Here is a 23,318-nt window from a genome sequence, read left to right as displayed (position 1 = left end):
AGAATTCCCTTTCTTGGAACGAGATTGCATGAAATAATCTTCAGGGCTTGGACAATTCCATGGCAAAACGGCACCTATCAACATTGTAGCCAACACAATATAACAACTGTTTCTGCCCGGTTTCGAACCGGGGACCTTTCGCGTGTGAGGCAAACGTGATAACCACTACACTACAGAAACAGATACCAACAGTTGATTTTTCTGTAATGAAACTGCTCCGAACTGGCTATTCCATGGGCCTCTGGCTTTAGATTTCTTTCATGCAACCTGCCCGACATCCCTAGCTGAACGCTCGTACATGCCATGCAAGACCAGATGTTTGGTATTAGCTCAGACTGGGCAGGGCTGAAGCATGAGACTCTAGCAAAGAATTATCCACTACTGCAAAGAAAAAATTGATGTTGGTTTTGAAACGCAAACTTCAAAACAACTTGAAAAGAGTACCAAGAAAAGGGCTCGTCCGGGATTTGAACCCGGGACCTCTCGCACCCAAAGCGAGAATCATACCCCTAGACCAACGAGCCCTCAAAATCCTCTTACCTCTCAAAAGCTAATACCGGCTCTAAGCCCGCAATGAAGATCATGCTGGAATCTTTATGATGCTTGGTCTGTGAATACGCATGAAAGTCAGTCTCAACTTACCCTTTCTCAAACGATAGCACTATCATTTACAAGTGTCTCCTTTTATTCCGTCCCAGCTTTGGACACGTCTTACAGGAAGTCAGCCCTTATTTATATATTTCTTCAGTGGCTGAAGCTTAATGAGAAAGAGTAACAAGTTGTTCATAACAACATAAGAAACACATTGTGCATTTTCTCTCAAATACTCCTTCACTTTGTGCCAAAAGAAATACCAAGGTGAATACCTAGGCCACAGATTCAAGCTAAAGATCTTCCTGCTGAATGCAAGGCGCAATAAAAACTGCATATCGCTGGACTAAAGCATTCCTTGCATAGCCTCTAACATCATAACATAACTGAGCTGCTAGCAGCAAGCTAACCAATACCTTTCTGAAATGAGAATGACATGTGCTTATCTGCTCAATCAGTGCTCAATCAGGCGAGATTTAGAAAAGGTGGAAAGGGTCCAAGTGGATGCCCCTTCCTTTTTAGGGTGGGTCCTGCTGACTATCATAGGATTGCTTGTAAAAGTGGTCAGGGTCAGAGGAAAAGCTGCCAACACTTCTTAGCGTTCTCTATAGATGCAGCCATTTTCTGTGACTGTAATTTCGGCCTTTTCCCAGAAGTCTCTATTCTGCCTATGCAAATTAACAAAAGCAGTGCTTATTCCTCACTTGCTCAAATGTCCTTCCTGTCCAGAAAGCTCTGATTAAGCATGCTTATTTTCTTTTTCTGGGATATTTTAAATTGTTTCGCTGTCCAGTCTGTGGCAGTAGAAAGCTGCTTATGATGCCAGGTTTTGATGAATCCCCAAGGTACAAGTACAGAGGAATATATCTGTCTCTAGGATATGGAACTTTTAGCTAACACATCACAATATGTGATGCTTGCCAAGAAAACACTACATTCTGGAGCGCTGATGATCAGAACATTCTGCTCCTGAAGGATAGAAAAGACAGCTTGATTGAAATAAAGTCTGTTTATATTGACGCTCTCTCTCTCCCTATATATACATACATGCATACACACACACACACAGGTATGTCATGCATTTCTTCAGATTTGTTTCAACCATTTACCATTTATTGGAGAATCCCTACTTTTCAAGTGACTGCAAATGAAGTCATCTCTGGCACTTTTTGAGCAAAGTAAGAGACACACATGACACCTTTTTATAAAAGTCATCGGTTTCTTTGTTACTGTGTACTTTCAAAGCATGGGGCTTTCACACGTCAGGTAAACCTGATTACCACTACACAACAAAAGCAGATGCAGCTTTCTTATCTATGTCGTGATAGAACAGTTGTGAATTGAGTAGAAGAAGGGCCCTGATGTGATACTTATTACATGCAGCCTGTAAGATAGTCAAACATGCAGGCTAGGAAGGAAGATGCAAATATCAATGTATTAGAAAAACACCTAAAGGCGAGTGATATGCTTTCATTCATGCATGGCTAGGAAAAATCGCCATACTGTTGCAAACATTCTTACACCACCAACTGGAAATAAATGATTCTGACATTAAACGTAAAGGTGACAATGCATTTGTATCATCACCTTGAGAAGGATCATCTTGGAATTGAGCCGAGGGCCTCTGCACTCAAAGCCAGAAACACTCCACTAAAATAAGATTCCTGTTGGTGCCAACAATTCTCCATGTTAATGCTTGTTCTAGGTGAGCAGTGAACCGATTGCAGGGCTCTTTTGAAAGCAAGGTCTGAGAACCAACAGATACATCCACACGCCGATTACTTTAGTGTTTTGAGAGAATTCCCTTTCTTGGAACGAGATTGCATGAAATAATCTTCAGGGCTTGGACAATTCCATGGCAAAACGGCACCTATCAACATTGTAGCCAACACAATATAACAACTGTTTCTGCCCGGTTTCGAACCGGGGACCTTTCGCGTGTGAGGCGAACGTGATAACCACTACACTACAGAAACAGATACCTACACTTGATTTTTCTGTAATGAAACTGCTCCGAACTGGCTATTCCATGGGCCTCTGGCTTTAGATTTCTTTCATGCAACCTGCCCGACATCCCTAGCTGAACGCTCGTACATGCCATGCAAGACCAGATGTTTGGTATTAGCTCAGATTGGGCAGGGCTGAAGCATGAGACTCTAGCAAAGAATTATCCACTACTGCAAAGAAAAAATTGATGTTGGTTTTGAAACGCAAACTTCAAAACAACTTGAAAAGAGTACCAAGAAAAGGGCTCGTCCGGGATTTGAACCCGGGACCTCTCGCACCCAAAGCGAGAATCATACCCCTAGACCAACGAGCCCTCAAAATCCTCTTACCGCTCAAAAGCTAATACCGGCTCTAAGCCCGCAATGAAGATCATGCTGGTATCTTTATGATGCTTGGTCTGTGAATACGCATGAAAGTCAGTCTCAACTTACCCTTTCTCAAACGATAGCACTATCATTTACAAGTGTCTCCTTTTATTCCGTCCCAGCTTTGGACACGTCTTACAGGAAGTCAGCCCTTATTTATATATTTCTGCAGTGGCTGAAGCTTAATGAGAAAGAGTAACAAGTTGTTCATAATAACATAAGAAACACATTGTGCATTTGCTCTCAAATACTCCTTCACTTTGTGCCAAAAGAAATACCAAGGTGAATACCTAGGCCACAGATTCAAGCTAAAGATCTTCCTGGTGAAGGCAAGGCGCAATAAAAACTGCATATCGCTGGACTAAAGCATTCCTTGCATAGCCTCTAACATCATAACATAACTGAGCTGCTAGCAGCAAGCTAACCAATACCTTTCTGAAATGAGAATGACATGTGCTTATCTGCTCAATCAGTGCTCAATCAGGCGAGATTTAGAAAAGGTGGAAAGGGTCCAAGTGGATGCCCCTTCCTTTTTAGGGTGGGTCCTGCTGACTATCATAGGATTGCTTGTAAAAGTGGTCAGGGTCAGAGGAAAAGCTGCCAACACTTCTTAGCGTTCTCTATAGATGCAGCCATTTTCTGTGACTGTAATTTCGGCCTTTTCCCAGAAGTCTCTATTCTGCCTATGCAAATTAACAAAAGCAGTGCTTATTCCTCACTTGCTCAAAGGTCCTTCCTGTCCAGAAAGCTCTGATTAAGCATGCTTATTTTCTTTTTCTGGGATATTTTAAATTGTTTCGCTGTCCAGTCTGTGGCAGTAGAAAGCTGCTTATGATGCCAGGTTTTGATGAATCCCCAAGGTACAAGTACAGAGGAATATATCAGTCTCTAGGATATGGAACTTTTAGCTAACACATCACAATATGTGATGCTTGCCAAGAAAACACTACATTCTGGAGCGCTGATGATCAGAACATTCTGCTCCTGAAGGATAGAAAAGACAGCTTGATTGAAATAAAGTCTGTTTATATTGACGCTCTCTCTCTCCCTATATATACATACATGCGTACACACACACACACAGGTATGTCATGCATTTCTTCAGATTTGTTTCAACCATTTACCATTTATTGGAGAATCCCTACTTTTCAAGTGACTGCAAATGAAGTCATCTCTGGCACTTTTTGTGCAAAGTAAGAGACACACATGACACCTTTTTATAAAAGTCATCGGTTTCTTTGTTACTGTGTACTTTCAAAGCGTGGGGCTTTCACACGTCAGGTAAACCTGATTACCACTACACAACAAAAGCAGATGCAGCTTTCTTATCTATGTCGTGATAGAACAGTTGTGAATTGAGTAGAAGAAGGGCCCTGATGTGATACTTATTACATGCAGCCTGTAAGATAGTCAAACATGCAGGCTAGGAAGGAAGATGCAAATATCAATGTATTAGAAAAACACCTAAAGGCGAGTGATATGCTTTCATTCATGCATGGCTAGGAAAAATCGCCATACTGTTGCAAACATTCTTACACCACCAACTGGAAATAAATGATTCTGACATTAAACGTAAAGGTGACAATGCATTTGTATCATCACCTTGAGAAGGATCATCTTGGAATTGAGCCGAGGGCCTCTGCACTCAAAGCCAGAAACACTCCACTAAAATAAGATTCCTGTTGGTGCCAACAATTCTCCATGTTAATGCTTGTTCTAGGTGAGCAGTGAACCGATTGCAGGGCTCTTTTGAAAGCAAGGTCTGAGAACCAACAGATACATCCACACGCTGATTACTTTAGTGTTTTGAGAGAATTCCCTTTCTTGGAACGAGATTGCATGAAATAATCTTCAGGGCTTGGACAATTCCATGGCAAAACGGCACCTATCAACATTGTAGCCAACACAATATAACAACTGTTTCTGCCCGGTTTCGAACCGGGGACCTTTCGCGTGTGAGGCGAACGTGATAACCACTACACTACAGAAACAGATACCTACAGTTGATTTTTCTGTAATGAAACTGCTCCGAACTGGCTATTCCATGGGCCTCTGGCTTTAGATTTCTTTCATGCAACCTGCCCGACATCCCTAGCTGAACGCTCGTACATGCCATGCAAGACCAGATGTTTGGTATTAGCTCAGACTGGGCAGGGCTGAAGCATGAGACTCTAGCAAAGAATTATCCACTACTGCAAAGAAAAAATTGATGTTGGTTTTGAAACGCAAACTTCAAAACAACTTGAAAAGAGTACCAAGAAAAGGGCTCGTCCGGGATTTGAACCCGGGACCTCTCGCACCCAAAGTGAGAATCATACCCCTAGACCAACGAGCCCTCAAAATCCTCTTACCTCTCAAAAGCTAATAACGGCTCTAAGCCCGCAATGAAGATCATGCTGGTATCTTTATGATGCTTGGTCTGTGAATACGCATGAAAGTCAGTCTCAACTTACCCTTTCTCAAACGATAGCACTATCATTTACAAGTGTCTCCTTTTATTCCGTCCCAGCTTTGGACACGTCTTACAGGAAGTCAGCCCTTATTTATATATTTCTGCAGTGGCTGAAGCTTAATGAGAAAGAGTAACAAGTTGTTCATAATAACATAAGAAACACATTGTGCATTTGCTCTCAAATACTCCTTCACTTTGTGCCAAAAGAAATACCAAGGTGAATACCTAGGCCACAGATTCAAGCTAAAGATCTTCCTGGTGAAGGCAAGGCGCAATAAAAACTGCATATCGCTGGACTAAAGCATTCCTTGCATAGCCTCTAACATCATAACATAACTGAGCTGCTAGCAGCAAGCTAACCAATACCTTTCTGAAATGAGAATGACATGTGCTTATCTGCTCAATCAGTGCTCAATCAGGCGAGATTTAGAAAAGGTGGAAAGGGTCCAAGTGGATGCCCCTTCCTTTTTAGGGTGGGTCCTGCTGACTATCATAGGATTGCTTGTAAAAGTGGTCAGGGTCAGAGGAAAAGCTGCCAACACTTCTTAGCGTTCTCTATAGATGCAGCCATTTTCTGTGACTGTAATTTCGGCCTTTTCCCAGAAGTCTCTATTCTGCCTATGCAAATTAACAAAAGCAGTGCTTATTCCTCACTTGCTCAAAGGTCCTTCCTGTCCAGAAAGCTCTGATTAAGCATGCTTATTTTCTTTTTCTGGGATATTTTAAATTGTTTCGCTGTCCAGTCTGTGGCAGTAGAAAGCTGCTTATGATGCCAGGTTTTGATGAATCCCCAAGGTACAAGTACAGAGGAATATATCAGTCTCTAGGATATGGAACTTTTAGCTAACACATCACAATATGTGATGCTTGCCAAGAAAACACTACATTCTGGAGCGCTGATGATCAGAACATTCTGCTCCTGAAGGATAGAAAAGACAGCTTGATTGAAATAAAGTCTGTTTATATTGACGCTCTCTCTCTCCCTATATATACATACATGCGTACACACACACACACAGGTATGTCATGCATTTCTTCAGATTTGTTTCAACCATTTACCATTTATTGGAGAATCCCTACTTTTCAAGTGACTGCAAATGAAGTCATCTCTGGCACTTTTTGTGCAAAGTAAGAGACACACATGACACCTTTTTATAAAAGTCATCGGTTTCTTTGTTACTGTGTACTTTCAAAGCGTGGGGCTTTCACACGTCAGGTAAACCTGATTACCACTACACAACAAAAGCAGATGCAGCTTTCTTATCTATGTCGTGATAGAACAGTTGTGAATTGAGTAGAAGAAGGGCCCTGATGTGATACTTATTACATGCAGCCTGTAAGATAGTCAAACATGCAGGCTAGGAAGGAAGATGCAAATATCAATGTATTAGAAAAACACCTAAAGGCGAGTGATATGCTTTCATTCATGCATGGCTAGGAAAAATCGCCATACTGTTGCAAACATTCTTACACCACCAACTGGAAATAAATGATTCTGACATTAAACGTAAAGGTGACAATGCATTTGTATCATCACCTTGAGAAGGATCATCTTGGAATTGAGCCGAGGGCCTCTGCACTCAAAGCCAGAAACACTCCACTAAAATAAGATTCCTGTTGGTGCCAACAATTCTCCATGTTAATGCTTGTTCTAGGTGAGCAGTGAACCGATTGCAGGGCTCTTTTGAAAGCAAGGTCTGAGAACCAACAGATACATCCACACGCTGATTACTTTAGTGTTTTGAGAGAATTCCCTTTCTTGGAACGAGATTGCATGAAATAATCTTCAGGGCTTGGACAATTCCATGGCAAAACGGCACCTATCAACATTGTAGCCAACACAATATAACAACTGTTTCTGCCCGGTTTCGAACCGGGGACCTTTCGCGTGTGAGGCGAACGTGATAACCACTACACTACAGAAACAGATACCTACAGTTGATTTTTCTGTAATGAAACTGCTCCGAACTGGCTATTCCATGGGCCTCTGGCTTTAGATTTCTTTCATGCAACCTGCCCGACATCCCTAGCTGAACGCTCGTACATGCCATGCAAGACCAGATGTTTGGTATTAGCTCAGACTGGGCAGGGCTGAAGCATGAGACTCTAGCAAAGAATTATCCACTACTGCAAAGAAAAAATTGATGTTGGTTTTGAAACGCAAACTTCAAAACAACTTGAAAAGAGTACCAAGAAAAGGGCTCGTCCGGGATTTGAACCCGGGACCTCTCGCACCCAAAGTGAGAATCATACCCCTAGACCAACGAGCCCTCAAAATCCTCTTACCTCTCAAAAGCTAATAACGGCTCTAAGCCCGCAATGAAGATCATGCTGGTATCTTTATGATGCTTGGTCTGTGAATACGCATGAAAGTCAGTCTCAACTTACCCTTTCTCAAACGATAGCACTATCATTTACAAGTGTCTCCTTTTATTCCGTCCCAGCTTTGGACACGTCTTACAGGAAGTCAGCCCTTATTTATATATTTCTGCAGTGGCTGAAGCTTAATGAGAAAGAGTAACAAGTTGTTCATAACAGCATAAGAAACACATTGTGCATTTTCTCTCAAATACTCCTTCACTTTGTGCCAAAAGAAATACCAAGGTGAATACCTAGGCCACAGATTCAAGCTAAAGATCTTCCTGCTGAATGCAAGGCGCAATAAAAACTGCATATCGCTGGACTAAAGCATTCCTTGCATAGCCTCTAACATCATAACATAACTGAGCTGCTAGCAGCAAGCTAACCAATACCTTTCTGAAATGAGAATGACATGTGCTTATCTGCTCAATCAGTGCTCAATCAGGCTCGATCAGGCGAGATTTAGAAAAGGTGGAAAGGGTCCAAGTGGATGCCCCTTCCTTTTTAGGGTGGGTCCTGCTGACTATCATAGGATTGCTTGTAAAAGTGGCCAGGGTCAGAGGAAAAGCTGCCAACACTTCTTAGCGTTCTCTATAGATGCAGCCATTTTCTGTGACTGTAATTTCGGCCTTTTCCCAGAAGTCTCTATTCTGCCTATGCAAATTAACAAAAGCAGTGCTTATTCCTCACTTGCTCAAATGTCCTTCCTGTCCAGAAAGCTCTGATTAAGCATGCTTATTTTCTTTTTCTGGGATATTTTAAATTGTTTCGCTGTCCAGTCTGTGGCAGTAGAAAGCTGCTTATGATGCCAGGTTTTGATGAATCCCCAAGGTACAAGTACAGAGGAATATATCAGTCTCTAGGATATGGAACTTTTAGCTAACACATCACAATATGTGATGCTTGCCAAGAAAACACTACATTCTGGAGCGCTGATGATCAGAACATTCTGCTCCTGAAGGATAGAAAAGACAGCTTGATTGAAATAAAGTCTGTTTATATTGACGCTCTCTCTCTCCCTATATATACATACATGCGTACACACACACACACAGGTATGTCATGCATTTCTTCAGATTTGTTTCAACCATTTACCATTTATTGGAGAATCCCTACTTTTCAAGTGACTGCAAATGAAGTCATCTCTGGCACTTTTTGTGCAAAGTAAGAGACACACATGACACCTTTTTATAAAAGTCATCGGTTTCTTTGTTACTGTGTACTTTCAAAGCATGGGGCTTTCACACGTCAGGTAAACCTGATTACCACTACACAACAAAAGCAGATGCAGCTTTCTTATCTATGTCGTGATAGAACAGTTGTGAATTGAGTAGAAGAAGGGCCCTGATGTGATACTTATTACATGCAGCCTGTAAGATAGTCAAACATGCAGGCTAGGAAGGAAGATGCAAATATCAATGTATTAGAAAAACACCTAAAGGCGAGTGATATGCGTTCATTCATGCATGGCTAGGAAAAATCGCCATACTGTTGCAAACATTCTTACACCACCAACTGGAAATAAATGATTCTGACATTAAACGTAAAGGTGACAATGCATTTGTATCATCACCTTGAGAAGGATCATCTTGGAATTGAGCCGAGGGCCTCTGCACTCAAAGCCAGAAACACTCCACTAAAATAAGATTCCTGTTGGTGCCAACAATTCTCCATGTTAATGCTTGTTCTAGGTGAGCAGTGAACCGATTGCAGGGCTCTTTTGAAAGCAAGGTCTGAGAACCAACAGATACATCCACACGCCGATTACTTTAGTGTTTTGAGAGAATTCCCTTTCTTGGAACGAGATTGCATGAAATAATCTTCAGGGCTTGGACAATTCCATGGCAAAACGGCACCTATCAACATTGTAGCCAACACAATATAACAACTGTTTCTGCCCGGTTTCAAACCGGGGACCTTTCGCGTGTGAGGCAAACGTGATAACCACTACACTACAGAAACAGATACCTACAGTTGATTTTTCTGTAATGAAACTGCTCCGAACTGGCTATTCCATGGGCCTCTGGCTTTAGATTTCTTTCATGCAACCTGCCCGACATCCCTAGCTGAACGCTCGTACATGCCATGCAAGACCAGATGTTTGGTATTAGCTCAGACTGGGCAGGGCTGAAGCATGAGACTCTAGCAAAGAATTATCCACTACTGCAAAGAAAAAATTGATGTTGGTTTTGAAACGCAAACTTCAAAACAACTTGAAAAGAGTACCAAGAAAAGGGCTCGTCCGGGATTTGAACCCGGGACCTCTCGCACCCAAAGCGAGAATCATACCCCTAGACCAACGAGCCCTCAAAATCCTCTTACCTCTCAAAAGCTAATACCGGCTCTAAGCCCGCAATGAAGATCATGCTGGTATCTTTATGATGCTTGGTCTGTGAATACGCATGAAAGTCAGTCTCAACTTACCCTTTCTCAAACGATAGCACTATCATTTACAAGTGTCTCCTTTTATTCCGTCCCAGCTTTGGACACGTCTTACAGGAAGTCAGCCCTTATTTATATATTTCTGCAGTGGCTGAAGCTTAATGAGAAAGAGTAACAAGTTGTTCATAACAACATAAGAAACACATTGTGCATTTTCTCTCAAATACTCCTTCACTTTGTGCCAAAAGAAATACCAAGGTGAATACCTAGGCCACAGATTCAAGCTAAAGATCTTCCTGCTGAATGCAAGGCGCAATAAAAACTGCATATCGCTGGACTAAAGCATTCCTTGCATAGCCTCTAACATCATAACATAACTGAGCTGCTAGCAGCAAGCTAACCAATACCTTTCTGAAATGAGAATGACATGTGCTTATCTGCTCAATCAGTGCTCAATCAGTGCTCAATCAGGCGAGATTTAGAAAAGGTGGAAAGGGTCCAAGTGGATGCCCCTTCCTTTTTAGGGTGGGTCCTGCTGACTATCATAGGATTGCTTGTAAAAGTGGCCAGGGTCAGAGGAAAAGCTGCCAACACTTCTTAGCGTTCTCTATAGATGCAGCCATTTTCTGTGACTGTAATTTCGGCCTTTTCCCAGAAGTCTCTATTCTGCCTATGCAAATTAACAAAAGCAGTGCTTATTCCTCACTTGCTCAAAGGTCCTTCCTGTCCAGAAAGCTCTGATTAAGCATGCTTATTTTCTTTTTCTGGGATATTTTAAATTGTTTCGCTGTCCAGTCTGTGGCAGTAGAAAGCTGCTTATGATGCCAGGTTTTGATGAATCCCCAAGGTACAAGTACAGAGGAATATATCAGTCTCTAGGATATGGAACTTTTAGCTAACACATCACAATATGTGATGCTTGCCAAGAAAACACTACATTCTGGAGCGCTGATGATCAGAACATTCTGCTCCTGAAGGTTAGAAAAGACAGCTTGATTGAAATAAAGTCTGTTTATATTGACGCTCTCTCTCTCCCTATATATACATACATGCGTACACACACACACACAGGTATGTCATGCATTTCTTCAGATTTGTTTCAACCATTTACCATTTATTGGAGAATCCCTACTTTTCAAGTGACTGCAAATGAAGTCATCTCTGGCACTTTTTGTGCAAAGTAAGAGACACACATGACACCTTTTTATAAAAGTCATCGGTTTCTTTGTTACTGTGTACTTTCAAAGCATGGGGCTTTCACACGTCAGGTAAACCTGATTACCACTACACAACAAAAGCAGATGCAGCTTTCTTATCTATGTCGTGATAGAACAGTTGTGAATTGAGTAGAAGAAGGGCCCTGATGTGATACTTATTACATGCAGCCTGTAAGATAGTCAAACATGCAGGCTAGGAAGGAAGATGCAAATATCAATGTATTAGAAAAACACCTAAAGGCGAGTGATATGCGTTCATTCATGCATGGCTAGGAAAAATCGCCATACTGTTGCAAACATTCTTACACCACCAACTGGAAATAAATGATTCTGACATTAAACGTAAAGGTGACAATGCATTTGTATCATCACCTTGAGAAGGATCATCTTGGAATCGAGCCGAGGGCCTCTGCACTCAAAGCCAGAAACACTCCACTAAAATAAGATTCCTGTTGGTGCCAACAATTCTCCATGTTAATGCTTGTTCTAGGTGAGCAGTGAACCGATTGCAGGGCTCTTTTGAAAGCAAGGTCTGAGAACCAACAGATACATCCACACGCCGATTACTTTAGTGTTTTGAGAGAATTCCCTTTCTTGGAACGAGATTGCATGAAATAATCTTCAGGGCTTGGACAATTCCATGGCAAAACGGCACCTATCAACATTGTAGCCAACACAATATAACAACTGTTTCTGCCCGGTTTCAAACCGGGGACCTTTCACGTGTGAGGCAAACGTGATAACCACTACACTACAGAAACAGATACCTACAGTTGATTTTTCTGTAATGAAACTGCTCCGAACTGGCTATTCCATGGGCCTCTGGCTTTAGATTTCTTTCATGCAACCTGCCCGACATCCCTAGCTGAACGCTCGTACATGCCATGCAAGACCAGATGTTTGGTATTAGCTCAGACTGGGCAGGGCTGAAGCATGAGACTCTAGCAAAGAATTATCCACTACTGCAAAGAAAAAATTGATGTTGGTTTTGAAACGCAAACTTCAAAACAACTTGAAAAGAGTACCAAGAAAAGGGCTCGTCCGGGATTTGAACCCGGGACCTCTCGCACCCAAAGCGAGAATCATACCCCTAGACCAACGAGCCCTCAAAATCCTCTTACCTCTCAAAAGCTAATACCGGCTCTAAGCCCGCAATGAAGATCATGCTGGTATCTTTATGATGCTTGGTCTGTGAATACGCATGAAAGTCAGTCTCAACTTACCCTTTCTCAAACGATAGCACTATCATTTACAAGTGTCTCCTTTTATTCCGTCCCAGCTTTGGACACGTCTTACAGGAAGTCAGCCCTTATTTATATATTTCTGCAGTGGCTGAAGCTTAATGAGAAAGAGTAACAAGTTGTTCATAACAACATAAGAAACACATTGTGCATTTTCTCTCAAATACTCCTTCACTTTGTGCCAAAAGAAATACCAAGGTGAATACCTAGGCCACAGATTCAAGCTAAAGATCTTCCTGCTGAATGCAAGGCGCAATAAAAACTGCATATCGCTGGACTAAAGCATTCCTTGCATAGCCTCTAACATCATAACATAACTGAGCTGCTAGCAGCAAGCTAACCAATACCTTTCTGAAATGAGAATGACATGTGCTTATCTGCTCAATCAGTGCTCAATCAGTGCTCAATCAGGCGAGATTTAGAAAAGGTGGAAAGGGTCCAAGTGGATGCCCCTTCCTTTTTAGGGTGGGTCCTGCTGACTATCATAGGATTGCTTGTAAAAGTGGCCAGGGTCAGAGGAAAAGCTGCCAACACTTCTTAGCGTTCTCTATAGATGCAGCCATTTTCTGTGACTGTAATTTCGGCCTTTTCCCAGAAGTCTCTATTCTGCCTATGCAAATTAACAAAAGCAGTGCTTATTCCTCACTTGCTCAAAGGTCCTTCCTGTCCAGAAAGCTCTGATTAAGCATGCTTATTTTCTTTTTCTGGGATATTTTAAATTGTTTCGCTGTCCAGTCTGTGGCAGTAGAAAGCTGCTTATGATGCCAGGTTTTGATGAATCCCCAAGGTACAAGTACAGAGGAATATATCAGTCTCTAGGATATGGAACTTTTAGCTAACACATCACAATATGTGATGCTTGCCAAGAAAACACTACATTCTGGAGCGCTGATGATCAGAACATTCTGCTCCTGAAGGATAGAAAAGACAGCTTGATTGAAATAAAGTCTGTTTATATTGACGCTCTCTCTCTCCCTATATATACATACATGCGTACACACACACACACAGGTATGTCATGCATTTCTTCAGATTTGTTTCAACCATTTACCATTTATTGGAGAATCCCTACTTTTCAAGTGACTGCAAATGAAGTCATCTCTGGCACTTTTTGTGCAAAGTAAGAGACACACATGACACCTTTTTATAAAAGTCATCGGTTTCTTTGTTACTGTGTACTTTCAAAGCATGGGGCTTTCACACGTCAGGTAAACCTGATTACCACTACACAACAAAAGCAGATGCAGCTTTCTTATCTATGTCGTGATAGAACAGTTGTGAATTGAGTAGAAGAAGGGCCCTGATGTGATACTTATTACATGCAGCCTGTAAGATAGTCAAACATGCAGGCTAGGAAGGAAGATGCAAATATCAATGTATTAGAAAAACACCTAAAGGCGAGTGATATGCGTTCATTCATGCATGGCTAGGAAAAATCGCCATACTGTTGCAAACATTCTTACACCACCAACTGGAAATAAATGATTCTGACATTAAACGTAAAGGTGACAATGCATTTGTATCATCACCTTGAGAAGGATCATCTTGGAATTGAGCCGAGGGCCTCTGCACTCAAAGCCAGAAACACTCCACTAAAATAAGATTCCTGTTGGTGCCAACAATTCTCCATGTTAATGCTTGTTCTAGGTGAGCAGTGAACCGATTGCAGGGCTCTTTTGAAAGCAAGGTCTGAGAACCAACAGATACATCCACACGCCGATTACTTTAGTGTTTTGAGAGAATTCCCTTTCTTGGAACGAGATTGCATGAAATAATCTTCAGGGCTTGGACAATTCCATGGCAAAACGGCACCTATCAACATTGTAGCCAACACAATATAACAACTGTTTCTGCCCGGTTTCAAACCGGGGACCTTTCGCGTGTGAGGCAAACGTGATAACCACTACACTACAGAAACAGATACCTACAGTTGATTTTTCTGTAATGAAACTGCTCCGAACTGGCTATTCCATGGGCCTCTGGCTTTAGATTTCTTTCATGCAACCTGCCCGACATCCCTAGCTGAACGCTCGTACATGCCATGCAAGACCAGATGTTTGGTATTAGCTCAGACTGGGCAGGGCTGAAGCATGAGACTCTAGCAAAGAATTATCCACTACTGCAAAGAAAAAATTGATGTTGGTTTTGAAACGCAAACTTCAAAACAACTTGAAAAGAGTACCAAGAAAAGGGCTCGTCCGGGATTTGAACCCGGGACCTCTCGCACCCAAAGCGAGAATCATACCCCTAGACCAACGAGCCCTCAAAATCCTCTTACCTCTCAAAAGCTAATACCGGCTCTAAGCCCGCAATGAAGATCATGCTGGTATCTTTATGATGCTTGGTCTGTGAATACGCATGAAAGTCAGTCTCAACTTACCCTTTCTCAAACGATAGCACTATCATTTACAAGTGTCTCCTTTTATTCCGTCCCAGCTTTGGACACGTCTTACAGGAAGTCAGCCCTTATTTATATATTTCTGCAGTGGCTGAAGCTTAATGAGAAAGAGTAACAAGTTGTTCATAACAACATAAGAAACACATTGTGCATTTTCTCTCAAATACTCCTTCACTTTGTGCCAAAAGAAATACCAAGGTGAATACCTAGGCCACAGATTCAAGCTAAAGATCTTCCTGCTGAATGCAAGGCGCAATAAAAACTGCATATCGCTGGACTAAAGCATTCCTTGCATAGCCTCTAACATCATAACATAACTGAGCTGCTAGCAGCAAGCTAACCAATACCTTTCTGAAATGAGAATGACATGTGCTTATCTGCTCAATCAGTGCTCAATCAGGCTCGATCAGGCGAGATTTAGAAAAGGTGGAAAGGGTCCAAGTGGATGCCCCTTCCTTTTTAGGGTGGGTCCTGCTCACTATCATAGGATTGCTTGTAAAAGTGGCCAGGGTCAGAGGAAAAGCTGCCAACACTTCTTAGCGTTCTCTATAGATGCAGCCATTTTCTGTGACTGTAATTTCGGCCTTTTCCCAGAAGTCTCTATTCTGCCTATGCAAATTAACAAAAGCAGTGCTTATTCCTCACTTGCTCAAATGTCCTTCCTGTCCAGAAAGCTCTGATTAAGCATGCTTATTTTCTTTTTCTGGGATATTTTAAATTGTTTCGCTGTCCAGTCTGTGGCAGTAGAAAGCTGCTTATGATGCCAGGTTTTGATGAATCCCCAAGGTACAAGTACAGAGGAATATATCAGTCTCTAGGATATGGAACTTTTAGCTAACACATCACAATATGTGATGCTTGCCAAGAAAACACTACATTCTGGAGCGCTGATGATCAGAACATTCTGCTCCTGAAGGATAGAAAAGACAGCTTGATTGAAATAAAGTCTGTTTATATTGACGCTCTCTCTCTCCCTATATATACATACATGCGTACACACACACACACAGGTATGTCATGCATTTCTTCAGATTTGTTTCAACCATTTACCATTTATTGGAGAATCCCTACTTTTCAAGTGACTGCAAATGAAGTCATCTCTGGCACTTTTTGTGCAAAGTAAGAGACACACATGACACCTTTTTATAAAAGTCATCGGTTTCTTTGTTACTGTGTACTTTCAAAGCATGGGGCTTTCACACGTCAGGTAAACCTGATTACCACTACACAACAAAAGCAGATGCAGCTTTCTTATCTATGTCGTGATAGAACAGTTGTGAATTGAGTAGAAGAAGGGCCCTGATGTGATACTTATTACATGCAGCCTGTAAGATAGTCAAACATGCAGGCTAGGAAGGAAGATGCAAATATCAATGTATTAGAAAAACACCTAAAGGCGAGTGATATGCTTTCATTCATGCATGGCTAGGAAAAATCGCCATACTGTTGCAAACATTCTTACACCACCAACTGGAAATAAATGATTCTGACATTAAACGTAAAGGTGACAATGCATTTGTATCATCACCTTGAGAAGGATCATCTTGGAATTGAGCCGAGGGCCTCTGCACTCAAAGCCAGAAACACTCCACTAAAATAAGATTCCTGTTGGTGCCAACAATTCTCCATGTTAATGCTTGTTCTAGGTGAGCAGTGAACCGATTGCAGGGCTCTTTTGAAAGCAAGGTCTGAGAACCAACAGATACATCCACACGCTGATTACTTTAGTGTTTTGAGAGAATTCCCTTTCTTGGAACGAGATTGCATGAAATAATCTTCAGGGCTTGGACAATTCCATGGCAAAACGGCACCTATCAACATTGTAGCCAACACAATATAACAACTGTTTCTGCCCGGTTTCGAACCGGGGACCTTTCGCGTGTGAGGCGAACGTGATAACCACTACACTACAGAAACAGATACCTACAGTTGATTTTTCTGTAATGAAACTGCTCCGAACTGGCTATTCCATGGGCCTCTGGCTTTAGATTTCTTTCATGCAACCTGCCCGACATCCCTAGCTGAACGCTCGTACATGCCATGCAAGACCAGATGTTTGGTATTAGCTCAGACTGGGCAGGGCTGAAGCATGAGACTCTAGCAAAGAATTATCCACTACTGCAAAGAAAAAATTGATGTTGGTTTTGAAACGCAAACTTCAAAACAACTTGAAAAGAGTACCAAGAAAAGGGCTCGTCCGGGATTTGAACCCGGGACCTCTCGCACCCAAAGTGAGAATCATACCCCTAGACCAACGAGCCCTCAAAATCCTCTTACCTCTCAAAAGCTAATACCGGCTCTAAGCCCGCAATGAAGATCATGCTGGTATCTTTATGATGCTTGGTCTGTGAATACGCATGAAAGTCAGTCTCAACTTACCCTTTCTCAAACGATAGCACTATCATTTACAAGTGTCTCCTTTTATTCCGTCCCAGCTTTGGACACGTCTTACAGGAAGTCAGCCCTTATTTATATATTTCTGCAGTGGCTGAAGCTTAATGAGAAAGAGTAACAAGTTGTTCATAACAGCATAAGAAACACATTGTGCATTTTCTCTCAAATACTCCTTCACTTTGTGCCAAAAGAAATACCAAGGTGAATACCTAGGCCACAGATTCAAGCTAAAGATCTTCCTGCTGAATGCAAGGCGCAATAAAAACTGCATATCGCTGGACTAAAGCATTCCTTGCATAGCCTCTAACATCATAACATAACTGAGCTGCTAGCAGCAAGCTAACCAATACCTTTCTGAAATGAGAATGACATGTGCTTATCTGCTCAATCAGTGCTCAATCAGTGCTCAATCAGGCGAGATTTAGAAAAGGTGGAAAGGGTCCAAGTGGATGCCCCTTCCTTTTTAGGGTGGGTCCTGCTGACTATCATAGGATTGCTTGTAAAAGTGGTCAGGGTCAGAGGAAAAGCTGCCAACACTTCTTAGCGTTCTCTATAGATGCAGCCATTTTCTGTGACTGTAATTTCGGCCTTTTCCCAGAAGTCTCTATTCTGCCTATGCAAATTAACAAAAGCAGTGCTTATTCCTCACTTGCTCAAAGGTCCTTCCTGTCCAGAAAGCTCTGATTAAGCATGCTTATTTTCTTTTTCTGGGATATTTTAAATTGTTTCGCTGTCCAGTCTGTGGCAGTAGAAAGCTGCTTATGATGCCAGGTTTTGATGAATCCCCAAGGTACAAGTACAGAGGAATATATCAGTCTCTAGGATATGGAACTTTTAGCTAACACATCACAATATGTGATGCTTGCCAAGAAAACACTACATTCTGGAGCGCTGATGATCAGAACATTCTGCTCCTGAAGGATAGAAAAGACAGCTTGATTGAAATAAAGTCTGTTTATATTGACGCTCTCTCTCTCCCTATATATACATACATGCGTACACACACACACACAGGTATGTCATGCATTTCTTCAGATTTGTTTCAACCATTTACCATTTATTGGAGAATCCCTACTTTTCAAGTGACTGCAAATGAAGTCATCTCTGGCACTTTTTGTGCAAAGTAAGAGACACACATGACACCTTTTTATAAAAGTCATCGGTTTCTTTGTTACTGTGTACTTTCAAAGCATGGGGCTTTCACACGTCAGGTAAACCTGATTACCACTACACAACAAAAGCAGATGCAGCTTTCTTATCTATGTCGTGATAGAACAGTTGTGAATTGAGTAGAAGAAGGGCCCTGATGTGATACTTATTACATGCAGCCTGTAAGATAGTCAAACATGCAGGCTAGGAAGGAAGATGCAAATATCAATGTATTAGAAAAACACCTAAAGGCGAGTGATATGCTTTCATTCATGCATGGCTAGGAAAAATCGCCATACTGTTGCAAACATTCTTACACCACCAACTGGAAATAAATGATTCTGACATTAAACGTAAAGGTGACAATGCATTTGTATCATCACCTTGAGAAGGATCATCTTGGAATTGAGCCGAGGGCCTCTGCACTCAAAGCCAGAAACACTCCACTAAAATAAGATTCCTGTTGGTGCCAACAATTCTCCATGTTAATGCTTGTTCTAGGTGAGCAGTGAACCGATTGCAGGGCTCTTTTGAAAGCAAGGTCTGAGAACCAACAGATACATCCACACGCTGATTACTTTAGTGTTTTGAGAGAATTCCCTTTCTTGGAACGAGATTGCATGAAATAATCTTCAGGGCTTGGACAATTCCATGGCAAAACGGCACCTATCAACATTGTAGCCAACACAATATAACAACTGTTTCTGCCCGGTTTCGAACCGGGGACCTTTCGCGTGTGAGGCGTACGTGATAACCACTACACTACAGAAACAGATACCTACAGTTGATTTTTCTGTAATGAAACTGCTCCGAACTGGCTATTCCATGGGCCTCTGGCTTTAGATTTCTTTCATGCAACCTGCCCGACATCCCTAGCTGAACGCTCGTACATGCCATGCAAGACCAGATGTTTGGTATTAGCTCAGACTGGGCAGGGCTGAAGCATGAGACTCTAGCAAAGAATTATCCACTACTGCAAAGAAAAAATTGATGTTGGTTTTGAAACGCAAACTTCAAAACAACTTGAAAAGAGTACCAAGAAAAGGGCTCGTCCGGGATTTGAACCCGGGACCTCTCGCACCCAAAGTGAGAATCATACCCCTAGACCAACGAGCCCTCAAAATCCTCTTACCTCTCAAAAGCTAATACCGGCTCTAAGCCCGCAATGAAGATCATGCTGGTATCTTTATGATGCTTGGTCTGTGAATACGCATGAAAGTCAGTCTCAACTTACCCTTTCTCAAACGATAGCACTATCATTTACAAGTGTCTCCTTTTATTCCGTCCCAGCTTTGGACACGTCTTACAGGAAGTCAGCCCTTATTTATATATTTCTGCAGTGGCTGAAGCTTAATGAGAAAGAGTAACAAGTTGTTCATAACAGCATAAGAAACACATTGTGCATTTTCTCTCAAATACTCCTTCACTTTGTGCCAAAAGAAATACCAAGGTGAATACCTAGGCCACAGATTCAAGCTAAAGATCTTCCTGCTGAATGCAAGGCGCAATAAAAACTGCATATCGCTGGACTAAAGCATTCCTTGCATAGCCTCTAACATCATAACATAACTGAGCTGCTAGCAGCAAGCTAACCAATACCTTTCTGAAATGAGAATGACATGTGCTTATCTGCTCAATCAGTGCTCAATCAGTGCTCAATCAGGCGAGATTTAGAAAAGGTGGAAAGGGTCCAAGTGGATGCCCCTTCCTTTTTAGGGTGGGTCCTGCTGACTATCATAGGATTGCTTGTAAAAGTGGTCAGGGTCAGAGGAAAAGCTGCCAACACTTCTTAGCGTTCTCTATAGATGCAGCCATTTTCTGTGACTGTAATTTCGGCCTTTTCCCAGAAGTCTCTATTCTGCCTATGCAAATTAACAAAAGCAGTGCTTATTCCTCACTTGCTCAAAGGTCCTTCCTGTCCAGAAAGCTCTGATTAAGCATGCTTATTTTCTTTTTCTGGGATATTTTAAATTGTTTCGCTGTCCAGTCTGTGGCAGTAGAAAGCTGCTTATGATGCCAGGTTTTGATGAATCCCCAAGGTACAAGTACAGAGGAATATATCAGTCTCTAGGATATGGAACTTTTAGCTAACACATCACAATATGTGATGCTTGCCAAGAAAACACTACATTCTGGAGCGCTGATGATCAGAACATTCTGCTCCTGAAGGATAGAAAAGACAGCTTGATTGAAATAAAGTCTGTTTATATTGACGCTCTCTCTCTCCCTATATATACATACATGCGTACACACACACACACAGGTATGTCATGCATTTCTTCAGATTTGTTTCAACCATTTACCATTTATTGGAGAATCCCTACTTTTCAAGTGACTGCAAATGAAGTCATCTCTGGCACTTTTTGTGCAAAGTAAGAGACACACATGACACCTTTTTATAAAAGTCATCGGTTTCTTTGTTACTGTGTACTTTCAAAGCATGGGGCTTTCACACGTCAGGTAAACCTGATTACCACTACACAACAAAAGCAGATGCAGCTTTCTTATCTATGTCGTGATAGAACAGTTGTGAATTGAGTAGAAGAAGGGCCCTGATGTGATACTTATTACATGCAGCCTGTAAGATAGTCAAACATGCAGGCTAGGAAGGAAGATGCAAATATCAATGTATTAGAAAAACACCTAAAGGCGAGTGATATGCTTTCATTCATGCATGGCTAGGAAAAATCGCCATACTGTTGCAAACATTCTTACACCACCAACTGGAAATAAATGATTCTGACATTAAACGTAAAGGTGACAATGCATTTGTATCATCACCTTGAGAAGGATCATCTTGGAATTGAGCCGAGGGCCTCTGCACTCAAAGCCAGAAACACTCCACTAAAATAAGATTCCTGTTGGTGCCAACAATTCTCCATGTTAATGCTTGTTCTAGGTGAGCAGTGAACCGATTGCAGGGCTCTTTTGAAAGCAAGGTCTGAGAACCAACAGATACATCCACACGCCGATTACTTTAGTGTTTTGAGAGAATTCCCTTTCTTGGAACGAGATTGCATGAAATAATCTTCAGGGCTTGGACAATTCCATGGCAAAACGGCACCTATCAACATTGTAGCCAACACAATATAACAACTGTTTCTGCCCGGTTTCAAACCGGGGACCTTTCGCGTGTGAGGCAAACGTGATAACCACTACACTACAGAAACAGATACCTACAGTTGATTTTTCTGTAATGAAACTGCTCCGAACTGGCTATTCCATGGGCCTCTGGCTTTAGATTTCTTTCATGCAACCTGCCCGACATCCCTAGCTGAACGCTCGTACATGCCATGCAAAACCAGATGTTTGATATTAGCTCAGACTGGGCAGGGCTGAAGCATGAGACTCTAGCAAAGAATTATCCACTACTGCAAAGAAAAAATTGATGTTGGTTTTGAAACGCAAACTTCAAAACAACTTGAAAAGAGTACCAAGAAAAGGGCTCGTCCGGGATTTGAACCCGGGACCTCTCGCACCCAAAGCGAGAATCATACCCCTAGACCAACGAGCCCTCAAAATCCTCTTACCTCTCAAAAGCTAATACCGGCTCTAAGCCCGCAATGAAGATCATGCTGGTATCTTTATGATGCTTGGTCTGTGAATACGCATGAAAGTCAGTCTCAACTTACCCTTTCTCAAACGATAGCACTATCATTTACAAGTGTCTCCTTTTATTCCGTCCCAGCTTTGGACACGTCTTACAGGAAGTCAGCCCTTATTTATATATTTCTGCAGTGGCTGAAGCTTAATGAGAAAGAGTAACAAGTTGTTCATAACAACATAAGAAACACATTGTGCATTTTCTCTCAAATACTCCTTCACTTTGTGCCAAAAGAAATACCAAGGTGAATACCTAGGCCACAGATTCAAGCTAAAGATCTTCCTGCTGAATGCAAGGCGCAATAAAAACTGCATATCGCTGGACTAAAGCATTCCTTGCATATCCTCTAACATCATAACATAACTGAGCTGCTAGCAGCAAGCTAACCAATACCTTTCTGAAATGAGAATGACATGTGCTCAATCAGTGCTCAATCAGTGCTCAATCAGGCGAGATTTAGAAAAGGTGGAAAGGGTCCAAGTGGATGCCCCTTCCTTTTTAGGGTGGGTCCTGCTGACTATCATAGGATTGCTTGTAAAAGTGGTCAGGGTCAGAGGAAAAGCTGCCAACACTTCTTAGCGTTCTCTATAGATGCAGCCATTTTCTGTGACTGTAATTTCGGCCTTTTCCCAGAAGTCTCTATTCTGCCTATGCAAATTAACAAAAGCAGTGCTTATTCCTCACTTGCTCAAAGGTCCTTCCTGTCCAGAAAGCTCTGATTAAGCATGCTTATTTTCTTTTTCTGGGATATTTTAAATTGTTTCGCTGTCCAGTCTGTGGCAGTAGAAAGCTGCTTATGATGCCAGGTTTTGATGAATCCCCAAGGTACAAGTACAGAGGAATATATCAGTCTCTAGGATATGGAACTTTTAGCTAACACATCACAATATGTGATGCTTGCCAAGAAAACACTACATTCTGGAGCGCTGATGATCAGAACATTCTGCTCCTGAAGGATAGAAAAGACAGCTTGATTGAAATAAAGTCTGTTTATATTGACGCTCTCTCTCTCCCTATATATACATACATGCGTACACACACACACACAGGTATGTCATGCATTTCTTCAGATTTGTTTCAACCATTTACCATTTATTGGAGAATCCCTACTTTTCAAGTGACTGCAAATGAAGTCATCTCTGGCACTTTTTGTGCAA

General features: G+C 41.8%; 11 non-coding genes across 11 annotated transcripts; all 11 read right to left on the bottom strand.

Moving 5' to 3' along the window:
• Positions 1–107: 107 nt before the first annotated feature.
• TRNAV-CAC (transfer RNA valine (anticodon CAC)) lies at positions 108–180 on the bottom strand. The gene has a single exon. It is a non-coding gene; the product is annotated as a tRNA-Val (tRNA).
• A 272-nt stretch (positions 181–452) lies between these two features.
• Positions 453–524, bottom strand: TRNAP-UGG (transfer RNA proline (anticodon UGG)). Its single transcript has one exon. It is a non-coding gene; the product is annotated as a tRNA-Pro (tRNA).
• A 1,970-nt stretch (positions 525–2,494) lies between these two features.
• Positions 2,495–2,567, bottom strand: TRNAV-CAC (transfer RNA valine (anticodon CAC)). Its single transcript has one exon. It is a non-coding gene; the product is annotated as a tRNA-Val (tRNA).
• A 272-nt stretch (positions 2,568–2,839) lies between these two features.
• TRNAP-UGG (transfer RNA proline (anticodon UGG)) lies at positions 2,840–2,911 on the bottom strand. Its single transcript has one exon. It is a non-coding gene; the product is annotated as a tRNA-Pro (tRNA).
• A 1,970-nt stretch (positions 2,912–4,881) lies between these two features.
• Positions 4,882–4,954, bottom strand: TRNAV-CAC (transfer RNA valine (anticodon CAC)). Its single transcript has one exon. It is a non-coding gene; the product is annotated as a tRNA-Val (tRNA).
• A 2,314-nt stretch (positions 4,955–7,268) lies between these two features.
• TRNAV-CAC (transfer RNA valine (anticodon CAC)) lies at positions 7,269–7,341 on the bottom strand. The gene has a single exon. It is a non-coding gene; the product is annotated as a tRNA-Val (tRNA).
• A 2,669-nt stretch (positions 7,342–10,010) lies between these two features.
• Positions 10,011–10,082, bottom strand: TRNAP-UGG (transfer RNA proline (anticodon UGG)). Its single transcript has one exon. It is a non-coding gene; the product is annotated as a tRNA-Pro (tRNA).
• Positions 10,083–12,408: 2,326 nt separating this feature from the next.
• TRNAP-UGG (transfer RNA proline (anticodon UGG)) lies at positions 12,409–12,480 on the bottom strand. Its single transcript has one exon. It is a non-coding gene; the product is annotated as a tRNA-Pro (tRNA).
• A 2,326-nt stretch (positions 12,481–14,806) lies between these two features.
• On the bottom strand, positions 14,807–14,878 carry TRNAP-UGG (transfer RNA proline (anticodon UGG)). The gene has a single exon. It is a non-coding gene; the product is annotated as a tRNA-Pro (tRNA).
• Positions 14,879–16,858: 1,980 nt separating this feature from the next.
• On the bottom strand, positions 16,859–16,931 carry TRNAV-CAC (transfer RNA valine (anticodon CAC)). Its single transcript has one exon. It is a non-coding gene; the product is annotated as a tRNA-Val (tRNA).
• A 5,068-nt stretch (positions 16,932–21,999) lies between these two features.
• On the bottom strand, positions 22,000–22,071 carry TRNAP-UGG (transfer RNA proline (anticodon UGG)). Its single transcript has one exon. It is a non-coding gene; the product is annotated as a tRNA-Pro (tRNA).
• Positions 22,072–23,318: the final 1,247 nt, after the last annotated feature.

This window comes from Triturus cristatus, chromosome 8, assembly GCF_964204655.1.
Source record: "Triturus cristatus chromosome 8, aTriCri1.1, whole genome shotgun sequence".
In the NCBI taxonomy this organism is placed as follows: Eukaryota; Metazoa; Chordata; class Amphibia; order Caudata; family Salamandridae; genus Triturus; species Triturus cristatus.
This window is presented reverse-complemented; position numbering and strand designations above follow the sequence as displayed.